Below are 12,006 nucleotides of genomic sequence, written 5' to 3' on the forward strand. Positions count from 1 at the left end.
ATGCGGGCATCGATCCCACTACCTCTCACATGCTAAGCGAGCGCTCTACCACTTGAACTAATCCCCCACCTACCATTTAGTTTTTTCCCCGAGTTTTTCAGAGTCCTATCCCCATCATTCACTTGAAACCCTGACTCTACTAAGGGCAAGTCTTCTCAAAGATGCCCTGAGGCAAGAGCACGGTTGGTACCCATTCTTCTTCTAAGGAAAAGGACGGGGGGAGTAGCCATGGGAAAAGCTTGGCGTCCCAAAAGTTCACGTTTCAGATTTTCCGAGATAGAAGGGAAAACGTCCCAGTTGGGAGGAGTCACCCAGAACAGCCGGCTAACGCAACAGGACTATCTCAGGATGTTTATCTGTTTCTTAAAAAAGAAATGAAAACGACAAACCAACAAGAGTGGGATGACCACTGGTTCCTTTTAGGGGAGGCGGAGGGCTGATTTTCTCCGCATGGTGGAAGGCAAAAAAGCATCAGTTGTTTCCGCTCGGTTTCGAACCGAGGACCTCTCGCGTGTTAGGCGAATGTGATGACCACTACACCACGGAAACTCACATTTTGTGCCATTTTAAGATATTTCTCTGTTTTTACTGAGGAAGGTCATGAGGACTTACATATCTACACCGTAGGACAGAACAATAAAAAAAACAAGGTATTACAGACAAGAGCCATCGGAAATAAGACGTGAGAGCATATCATAGTGAAGGAAAAAATACGGACATTTAGGAGTGGAGATGGAGGGAACAGCGTGCACAGGGTGGAAGGAGCAGGCATGGAAGTAGGAATTCCTGTGTTCAGAAATATACCTGTTCAATTGGAGTGCTTGTGTGTGTGTGTGTGTGTGTGTGTGTGTATGTGTAAAATAGACATGGAGGGAAAGTGATTGAAAGGCCTGTACACATGAAGATACACTGGGGAGAAAACTGTGGAGGCTGAAGAACCTTTGAAAAAAATCCAGGCACAAGGCTTACATAATCAAGGTAACATTTTATGAAAGGTGGGGGAAACCAGAATTGAAGAGAACGAAAAAGAAGTTATAAAATATTAAGGGATTGAGGTTTATTCTTTTAGCTCCTGGGATTAGCAATAGCATGAGTCTTTCTGCATCTCCAGCCCAGTACACTGTCTGGTACAGAATACATTCTCCATAAACATAGAATGGATAAAGGCATAGATGCATGGGTTAGCTGCAATGCTAAATCAGACATGTTGCATAAATTAATAAAATTTTAGTACAATTTCTAGCACATGGTTCTGAGAGAGGATTTATTTCATTCCTTTTTAATCTTTCTTCACCTGTATTCCAAGTCCCCACTCCCTAAGAGAAAATCACGGAGAAATAGTTGGGATCCTACAAACTATAATCATACAAGTCACCATTTTGTCATTGGTCCCACAAACAATAAACTGTTTTCAAGACACTTGCTTACCCTGAAAAGGCTGCTACACTGTCTACATTGTCATCATTCGAACATGACTACCGTCTCCTCTTCTTTCCTGCAGCCTCTAAGCTGCGCAATGTTAAAGATTTGTGGTCTACCTGTATAAGAATTCTCACAAGCCTCCAAATCCTCAAGCTCTCTTCAGCCTAACACCTAGAAGAAGAGACGAGGGAACACTTTTGGGCTTCACTGTTGAAGAGAGAAAGAAAGTGGAAATTAGGAACCTGTGTAGAAGAAAATGTTTGGAGGAAATACATGCAAAAGGAAATAGGCTTTAAATTTGGTTCTAGTTTTCACCCAACTTCAAGCTGTTATCAGTTGTGACTGTTTTATAACAGGAGTCCTAAACATCTGTGGTCCCTTACACCTTTATTTGTTACTCACTAATTAGAAGGTAGAAAATTCTGTCTGGGAAAAATTAAAATTATGCATTATAAATAAACTGCCATTCATCAATAAAATTCAAAACATCAAATAAGTCATAAAGAAAGTGCAAAAGGAATTGAAAGATGCAGAGATTAACATTTTGGAAGTTAAGCAAATGATTTATTAAATTAGTAACTTGTATTTGATCTGCCTATTAACTCCATTTACCTATTACTTCCATTTCAAGACAGATGCCATATTTATGCCTTAACTCCAGGCACTGCGGACACAGTGATTTGAGCCTAAAGATCCTTATATTCTAGAGGAGAGACAAGAAATTTAAAAAGAAAAACTTCATAAGAAACTTTCTAAAGCACTTCATAAGACACTTTGTGAGGAAGGTGGCATAAGTTGATGTAATAGATTGAAATCACAATAAGAGTCATTAGCTATGGGGGGTGGTGTCAGTAGTAAAGTGACATGTGATTCAGGGACTGAGTACCTAGAAGTAGGCACCTTATTATTAAGTCTGATTCAAAATGAGAAGATGTATTAGGAGCTGAGAGGTGAAGAAAGGCCCTCTGTGGGCAACTGGGAAACTAGCCCAGACAGAGCCCGGTTACCAAATACCTACAACAGAGTCAAAATGTAAGACATTTTCTATCTTATTGCAAGACTGTGTGCCACTGACTTAAGCAAATGTTGGATTTGCTGAAAGCGCACCTATTCACAGAGTAGGTGGGCCTTCTTCACGGTCTCGAAGAACTTCACCCAAAGGATTCTTTGTGTCTGAAGAAGCTTAAGCTCAAGTTGAGGGAAAGGGAAGTCTCTCAGTGAAAAGCAAAGTGCAAGGGCTGTTCACAGCTCAGCATGGCAGAATCATGATGTTCTCTTTTCTCAATTTTTTTGGACCTCATCAGGATCTGATCACTAATGCTGATTAATATATTTCCTGCATTACCTCTTGGGATTCCCCCCCCCCACCCAGTTTTAAACCATATTTAAGCTGCCTGTGCAAAGAAGAAAAATTCTATCTGGGGTTGTTTGTGTGGAAATTAAATACCACCTGATTGTTTCATTTTTTGGGAGATATTTCTGAAGGTGTTGATTTGGACTGTGATGGTTGGGTTGGGACAGATGGGTAAGAAACCTTCTTAAGGAAGAACTAACGGAAGATCCTGCTCCTATTCTTCTTCCATGAGTTTTCCTAAGAATTCCTCTGGTTTCACAATTTTTTTTTCTTGTTGTTGTTGTTATTTTTGTTGTTTGCCCGTCTGGGTCTTTCTGATTCTCTCGCAGACCCAGGCTACTCAGACCTCAGAAGGACAAATTCTGCTGTATGCCTTGTCTCTCTAGCTGTCCCTCAACAGCCTTCCTTCTTTCCTCAGGCCAACTGCCCCGTAAAATTCAAGTACAAAATAGTGGAAAGGCCTTGTTTTCACCAGGATCTCTCTGTTCAGAAACAGAGGTGGGAGGTCCACCCTCCCGCTAGCCAAAAACCATGAATGTTGAGATAGAAAGGCCAGCACTGTCCAGTACAGACCATGTTCACTCCCTCACAGCTTTTTTCAGGTTTTCCTTCCTTGTCTATAGACCAATGGCACGGAACATTCGTTCCTTGAAGATTGAAACTGAGCTGAATTAGAAAAACTTCAGGCACAAGGATTTCAGCAAGCGTGAAAGGAGAGACTAAACGGCATCTTCAACACAATATCTTTCCTGACTCTTCCGCTGAAAGCTGAACGTGCCACCTCCACACTTCCGAACCCCTTTACTGCCTAATGATTACACCCCAGCACACATTTCCTCATGTGCTTATGATGCATTTTTTTCTTACTTGCTTCTTGTCCAGTTTCTCCCACTCCTCCCGACTGGGGTGTAGCTCCACGAGGAAGGGACTAACAGGAGATATTTGTTGTTGCTTGGTAAAAGATGAAAACGCCTGCCCTCTCTGAGGCTCGAACTCAGGACCTTCAGATTATGAGACTGACGCGCTGCCTACTGCGCTAAGAGGACCGATGTCCCCTACTTTTGGCTTTGAAAATAAAATATGAAATTTTATTTTCCAGGTATGTCCATCAGTTTCCAGCTTTTGAAGAATGTAGTCAATGTTACTTGTAAATCGTTCCATTTAAACCAATGCTGCACCTGAAGTGTTCCACATCCAGGAATTGTGGAGTCCACACCTTTCCAGTATACACCCAGCAACTGGACACTCTGCCTTGCAGTACCCAAGAATTGTACAGGTCTTTTGCTGCTCTTTTTCCCTCTTGTGTTCCAGCGATCTGCCTCTTCCCACCTTCGGAGATCTCAGTCACTCTTATACTTTCCTTGGTACCTTATGTTCAAAAGAAACTTTTGAACAGTGCCCAGTTAATATTAGTTTACTGACTGACTGAGTGAATGAATACAGTCCATATTTCTCTGTCTCACTCTAAATCTCCACTTGGATATACATGACTGGAGACATTATCCTTACAAAAAACACAAACTGAACTTAATAAAAAACCTCCTCGTTTGTTTCAGCCTTATAATTATACTAAGAAATTTATGGAGATGATTTCATATATTCAAATTGAATTTTGGCAACAAAAGTATGTATCATGATTTGCATTTTTCAGATATAATGGAGGCTCAGAGAAGTTAAGTAATGTTTCAAAGGTCCCAGAGCTGCTAAGCAGCAAAGTATGAATTGAGAAACAGACTTTTAGATTCCAAATTGTGATCTTTTTTCCTGCTCTAGCTCGTGATCTCACTGTCTGTTCTTCTCCACAATAGCTCATTCATCCACACTCTATCTAATTCCCAACCTCCTCTGTGCTGACCTTTTGGGCTTAGACTTCCAAGTCAATTTTGGCTCATTCTCTTCCTTCAAAATCCACATCCACTGCCCTGCCAAATACTGAACATTATTCTTGTGACGCTCTCTTGAATCTATCCCTTTCTTTCCATTCAGTCAGTTAATATTCATTGGGGAGCTGCTCTGTGCTGGGCAGTAGGCTCAGGTGATTCAGAACGAATCTGACCACACAGATCTCTGGAGCTAGAAGGATAAATATGGACAAGGAATGATCCTCTTCCAGTTTCACTACTTTCAGTCTCGTTGGCATTTGCAGCTAAATAATGCTTTTTAAAATATTTGTTTTCATAATGTCCCTCTGCTTCACTCTGACCATTTTTGATTTCTTAAGTTTTGATATGATCTTGCTTTTCTTTCAACTCTTTGGTAGAACCTCATTGTGATTTTGCTTTATAAGGTCAATTCCACCCATTGGTGCATGGCGTTATATTTTCAATGTGTTTTTTGATTTTTTTAATCTACTTGACTTATCATTAATGAGACATGTACATACCAAAGGCCAGTAGAGCCAGCGTTGCCCCGTTTTGTCCTTGCCCAGAGAAAGGTCCAAAGTGTATAGTTTTTTCATTTCTTTCTATGCTTTGGAAGATTTGCGGTTATCAACAAGAGCTCCTCAGTTGAACTGATAAAAGGCTGGAGAATGTGGGCATCGATCCCACTACCTCTCACATGCTAAGCGAGCGCTCTACCACTTGAGCTAATTCCCCACCTCCGGTTTTCTTCTTTTCCTCCCATTTTTCAGAGGACCATCTCCATCCATGTCATTCCTTCTTCTGGGGCCGGCCAGAAGGTCAGGAAAAGTCAAGGCCATTAGGCTGGAGTAAGGGCACATCCTCTCAAAGATACTCTGAGGCAAGCGCGTGGTTGGTACCTATTCCTCTGGTAAGGAAGGGAGAAAGTCGCCTTGGGAAAAGTCTGGCCGCAAAAGTACAGGTTTCAGATTTGCCAGGATGCAAGAGATCAACGTCCCAGTTGAGAGGACTCAGGCAGAACACCAGGCTAATGCGGGAGGACTATCTCAGGTTGATTACCTGTTTCTTAAGCACGAAACTAAAGCAGCAAAGGAACATAAGTGGGATGATCACTGGTTCCTTTTAGGGAGGCGGTGGGCTGAATTTTCCCGATAGTGGAAAGCAAAAGGCAGCACTTGTTTCCACTCGGTTTCGAGCCAAGGACCTCTCACGTGTTAGGCGAGCGTGATAACCACTACACCACGGAAACCTCCGCTTAGCGTTGTTTCTGAGATAGTTATTGGATTCTTGCTGAGTCGGGTCTTGAGAAGTTACATATTTACACTATATGCAAGAACAAAAATACATACTGTTACATACAAGAGCCATAGGAATTTAGAGGCGAGACGTATCAGAGTGAAGGAAAAATATATGGACATTGAAGTGTACAGATGAAGAGTGAACACAGGATGGAAGGAACAGGCATGGAGGTAGTGGATCCTGTGTTCAGAAATATACCGGTTCAGTTGGAGGGGGTGTACATGAGTGTGCGTGTGTGTAAAATAGACATGGAGGGAAACAGTGAATGAAAAGCCTGGACACATGAAGATACATTGGAGAAAACATTGTGGAGGCTTAAGAACCCTTGAAAAAATTCCACGCAGATGGCTTACATTATCAAGGTAACATTTTATGAAAGGTTTTTAATTTTGAATGCCAAATAGGTAGGAAATAGGGAAACCAGAATTGAAGAGAATGAAAAAGAAGTTATAAGATATTAAGGGATTGAGTGAGGTTTATTCTTTTAGCTCCTAAGATTAGCAATAGCATGAGTCTTTCTGCATCTCCAGCCCAGTACACTGTCTGGAACAGAATATATTCTCCATAAACATTATAGAATGGATGAAGGCATAGATGAATGAGAAGAAAGAGAAAGACTCTGGAGAGGTTGTGCAGGAAAGATCTACAGTATTTGATGATGTCTCAAGACACTGGATGTAGAGATTTGTGGGAGAAGAAGGAGTCAAGGACAATTAGAAGTCTTGAATCTGGGTGGCAGACACAGAAGTGATTTTGAATTAATGTCTGATGAATGGAAAAATGAATCCACTCATTTAAAAATATTTGTTCTATGAATGTATGAAGGAAGAAAGGAAGTGGTGTGGAGAAAAACTGCTTATGAGGCTATACCTTAAATTAAAAGAGAGCTCACATCTTTTCATACAGAAAAAAACAACTTTTCATGTCTGGTTTTGCTCCTTAGAGCTATTAGACCTGAGAAAAATGATTCAACTCCTCTGAAATTCAATTTCATCTTTCAAATAGAAATAATGATATTTGGGTTAGCTCCAAGGCTAAATCAAATGACTTACATAAAATTAATACACTTTTAGTACAATTTCTAGAATGTGTTGCAGATGTGAGGTCTACAGAAGTTACCCCACTTCCTCCTCCTATGTGCCATATTTCCAAGATCTCATAACAACCACAGCTGTTGTTATAGAGAAATACACAATGTGTGGAAGAGCTCCAAATTTCTAACTGCACCCAGAAAAGTGTATTAACAAGAAATATTTGTTACATAAGTAAAAGAATAAATGATTTTGCCCTTTCCCCATCCCTTAACTATGGTTGGACGACATTTAGAGCACGAATTTAGAAAAGAAAATTCCCCTGCATCTTCCATCAGGTGGAGAGGAAGACCAAAAATATGGTATAGATTTTGTTTTCTGGTGTAATCTAAATTTCTTGTCTATTTCACTCAAACCACTGAGAGGTGCAACAAACCAGGAAGCTGATTTCATCCTGAGCAAATATAGAATATTGAAACATTTATTAAATGCTTATCTGGTAGCAGTTGCTAATTTTCCTTTGTGTTGATTTCTTTAAGCACAGATGACACATGCTTCGCCAGGCGGACTGTGAAAAGACTTGATCTTGCCCTCTCTGAGGCTTGAACTCAGGACCTTCAGATTATGAGACTGACGCGCTGCCCACTGCGCTAAGAGGGCAAGTACTTTACACTTTTGGCTTTGAAAGTAAAATATGAAATAGTATTTTCCAAGAGCATCTGCTTTATCTGTTTCCACCTTTTAAAGAGTGTATGTACTCAATGTTACTTGAAAATCACTCCGTTTAAACCAAGGTTACCCGGGTAAGATTCCACACCTATGAAAGGTGGAGTCCATGTCTTTCCGATATTCACCCTAAGATAGGACCATCTGGACCTTGGGACTAGGGACACTTCATTGTGTCTGTCTTTTGCTGGTCTTGTGTTCGAATGACGTCGTATTTCCTGCCCTCAGAGATCTCAGTGGATCTTACACCTTTCATGATCTCCTTTGTTGAAAGAAAAGTAGGAGGTGCCCAGTTAACATTAGTTCACTGACTGAATGAATCAATAGCCCTCAAATTTGTCTACAGTCCATACTTCTCTGTCTTAGTCTACATCTCCACTTGCATCTACATGACTGGAGACATTCTTCCCTACAAAAACTTAAACTGAACTTAATGAAAAGTGTCCTTGCTTTTTTTTTTTTTTCAGCCGTATGTGCCATTCATCACGCTAAGAGATTTATGGAGATTATTTCATGTAGTCTAACTGAATTTTGGAAACAAAACTATTTATCATAATGTTACCAAACCAAACTTGGGGCCAATGGCCCCAGTGCAGCACAGCCAGTCTGCTGACATCAGGTTGTGGTGAAGGAAAGTACAGCATTTATTGCAGGGTGCCAAGCAAGGAGAACTGGCTCAAAAGACCCAAACGCCCCAAAAGCTTTCAGAGAAGCATTTTTAAACACAGTCTGAGGGAAATATTCACAGGGTATATAATCAGCCAATGCGAAATTCCCTGATTAACTGATGGTGAGGTAACAGGGTGGTATTTCGGGAAATTCAATTATCAATTTTCTGGCTCCAACAAGTCTGGGATCTACACACTACTGGTCAGCATGCAGTCAACTTTTTCCATCTGGTGGGAGTTTTAGTATCTGCAAAATAACTGAAAGATATGGCTCAGAATATTATCCATAGCCCTTAAGGAGGAACTAAATGCTCTTGAGTTTGTTTTATGGCTAAACTATCAATATTATTATTTGTCTTGTTTGACTGCTTTCCTTTGTGTCTTCATTTTCTCACTTCTCTGATTAAATTTGCTCTTTGAACTGGGGGAAGGCCTAGGATGCTAAAGCTTTTCTACAAACAAGAGGCAGGCAGGGGATACGGGGGATGGTGGGGGGGAAATCTATCCCTGGGAAGGCCCTGCAGAGTCCTGCTCGGTTTCAAAAATTTGCACTTTCCAGATATAATGGAAGCTCAGAGAAGTTATGTTCTTAAGGTTCTAGAGCTGTTAAATGGCTAAGCCTGAATTGAGAACCAGATTATTAGATTGCAAAACATGAGCTCTTTCTCTACTCCAGCTCATGATATCACTGTCTGTTCTTCTCCACAGTAGTCCATTCATCCACACACCAGCTATTCAATTCCCAATCTCCTCTGTACTGGCCTTTTGGGCTTAGACTTCCAAGTCAACTTTGACTCATTCTCCTCCTTCAAACCCCATATCCAATGACTTGCCAAATATTGAATGTTATTCTTGTGCAGCTCTTTTGAATCTGGAACTTCCTTTCCATTCATCTGGTACATAATTCACTGGGGAGCTGCACTTTTTCAGTCACTGCAGTAGATTCTGGGGTTCTGAAGGGATCATACTACCCTGACCTCAAGAAATAGCAGAAGAAAAAATGTGGATGTGAGATGCTCACCTTCCAGATTCTCCAATTGAATCTCCAGGTATTTACAGCTAAGAAACTCTAAAATATGAGTTTCGTGATACCATTCTTCTATTTTCTAACCATTCGTGATTCCTTAATTCTAATATGACCTTGTCTCTCTCTCAATCACTGATCCTTGTTTCTACTTGCATTGTGATCTTGATCAATTAGATCCATTGGTTGATGGCACTGTTCAATTCTTCAATCTCTTCGATGATTTTTTTTTTGTCTACTAGATCTATTAATTATTGAAAGAGAATGGTTTTGAAGCTCTGTGGCCAGGGACTACACTTTTAGGATTGTTGTGTCTTCTTGTTCAATTGACCCTTTATAATTGTGTAACATTCTTCATTACTGCTGGTAAATTTCTTTGCTTTGAAGTCTACTTTGGCTGATACCAATACATTCACTTAAGCTTTCTTTTGATTAGTGATTTCATGTTGTATCTTTTCCTATTCTCTCATTTTAAACCTACCTCTATCATTACATTTGAAGTGAGTTTCTTATGGCCACTGTTTATATTTAATCCATTCTGACAATTTGTGATTTTTAATTGATGTATTTAGACCATTTATCTTTAAGGTAATTATTGCTATTTATGAATAGAGGTCTACCATTTTATAATTTGTTTTCTGTTTGTTTCCTCTCTTTTCATTCTTCTATTTTCCTCCTCCTCCAATTCTGTACCCTGTTGGAATGGTACTGAAATGCAAATTTAGTTACCGCCCGGCCTAAATTCATTTACCAGCAAACTTTGCTTTCAGAAAGTGTCCAAATACCTGCTCTAGGGATTTCCATATAAACACTTAAATTTTCACAGTGTATTTAGAATAAATATTTTATAATTCAAGTGAAATGTGGAAACCTTATCACCATTTAGGCTCTTTTACCCTAACCCCTGTTCATCACACTGAGCAGATGACATCTGAACTTTCCAGCTGTAAAGTTTCATAGTGACCAAGGTTTCAAGCTGATAATAAAAGGAGATGACAAAGTCTTCCAATCTTCCTAATGAATTTGAAGCGGGGAAAATACTGGAACGTGGTTTATTATTCACTTTTCTGGGAAGCACTTGAGAGATCTGATTAGGGTGTTCATTTACTTATGATTCTGTTGGTTACAGCCTGCGGTTAACAGCCATTACTTTGTCAGTAATCTGGATAACCTAAATAGCCATTACCTTGTTAGAAATCCCCGAAACAGAGTGAAGCATAACTACAAGTGTGTGTGTGTGTGTGTGGGGGGGGGGGGGCTGTCAGTACCAATGAGTTTGAAAGTAGGAAGGGAATGAGAATGCAAATTCGTAAAGACTTGTCTCCTACACGGTGCACACAATTGCTATTAATAGTGGTTGTCATTGGCTCAGCAACCCGGGCAGTGGTATTGGTGGCGTCTGCCTTTTGACTCCAGAAATGTATCTCCTATTCCAAGCTTTTAAAGAAAAGGTTTGAGCTGGATTATCCTAAAAGGCCACAACGCAGCAGGGATGAAAGAAGCTGCTCTCCTTCTTTTCTCTTCTTTCTTTTCTTTGCTTGTCGCCCGAATTCCATCAGCTGCCTCCCAGCGGCGCTCTTTCAGCGTGGGTCTCAGTAGACAAGGATGGAAAAACTCGTCCATTTACTGCCCTTCTGTCAGCGGACCCGGATGCTGTGCATCCTTGACCTTCACGAGAAGGCTCTTCTCGAGGGCAGAGACCACAGGGACTCCTCACCTTTGAGCCGCGAAGCTTGGGCTGCACTCGATGCACGCTATGCGCGGCGTTGGACTGATGTTCTGCAGATACCTGCGGGGCAGGTAAACTTGCTGCTAGCTCTTCCCAGCAGATCCCAAACCCATCTCAGTCACTTCATAGACACAAGGTCCACATCGTTCTCGTTTACTGTGTGAAGGTCTCATCGCTTACGAACTGCTTCTCTTCACTCGTGGTTCCTTTAACACCTGACTGCTGATTCCCTCCCTACTTAACGCTTCTCTCTGTTTATGACATCGCTGTAGTTTGTTTCGGTGTGGACTTGGACAGCTGAACACTGGAGAAAATTTAGCAGGATCCCTCGAGGATTCTATTCATACTAACTCTCAAGAGAGCACTGTGTTCTCAAGAGGCAAGTGTTCTGAAAAGGGAGAGTTTTTCATGCAAGACGGGCGGGTACAGAAGATATTATTAGTCGATTTGTGCAAGATTCTTGTCCTATTCTTTTGTATATCTTTTCTAGTCCTGCCCCGCCCCGCCCCATCTTCCCTCCATTCTTCTCGGTTGTGTGGTGATCGAAGAATAACACCAGGGGTTTTATAAGGACCTCCTCATAATAAAACAACCTTAAGTGGACAGTACATATCTCCCCCAGGTAGAGGGAACGATAACCCCGAGCCAGCCAGAAGTCGAACCTTGAACCTTCCGATCCGTAGTCAGATGCGCTCTCCATTGCGCCACTGGCCCTGCTTTTGCCAGTTCTCTTTAAGCCATTATTAATTAGCCTTTACGAGGTTTTTGCATTTTCATACCATCGAATTTCTGGATGTGGCTTGATGTGCACTGTCCTTCTTCTGATTTGTCTGCCCTCTTCTCTCCCAGATGATAGAATATAAAGATTCGCGGTCTACTTTGAAGCCTCAT

General features: G+C 41.0%; 1 protein-coding gene and 5 non-coding genes across 6 annotated transcripts in view; 1 reads left to right on the plus strand and 5 right to left on the minus strand.

Annotated features, from left to right (window-relative positions):
* Positions 1 to 12,006, plus strand: part of LOC132497348 (histone H4) — a 313,717-nt gene that overhangs the window by 246,408 nt on the left and 55,303 nt on the right. The gene's annotated exons all lie outside the window — the stretch shown is intronic.
* On the minus strand, positions 477 to 549 carry TRNAV-AAC (transfer RNA valine (anticodon AAC)). Its single transcript has one exon. It is a non-coding gene; the product is annotated as a tRNA-Val (tRNA).
* On the minus strand, positions 3,750 to 3,822 carry TRNAM-CAU (transfer RNA methionine (anticodon CAU)). Its single transcript has one exon. It is a non-coding gene; the product is annotated as a tRNA-Met (tRNA).
* Positions 5,301 to 5,373, minus strand: TRNAA-AGC (transfer RNA alanine (anticodon AGC)). Its single transcript has one exon. It is a non-coding gene; the product is annotated as a tRNA-Ala (tRNA).
* Positions 5,815 to 5,887, minus strand: TRNAV-AAC (transfer RNA valine (anticodon AAC)). The gene has a single exon. It is a non-coding gene; the product is annotated as a tRNA-Val (tRNA).
* On the minus strand, positions 7,556 to 7,628 carry TRNAM-CAU (transfer RNA methionine (anticodon CAU)). The gene has a single exon. It is a non-coding gene; the product is annotated as a tRNA-Met (tRNA).

The sequence above is a fragment of the Mesoplodon densirostris genome, chromosome 10, assembly GCF_025265405.1.
Source record: "Mesoplodon densirostris isolate mMesDen1 chromosome 10, mMesDen1 primary haplotype, whole genome shotgun sequence".
Lineage (NCBI taxonomy): Eukaryota > Metazoa > Chordata > Mammalia > Artiodactyla > Ziphiidae > Mesoplodon > Mesoplodon densirostris.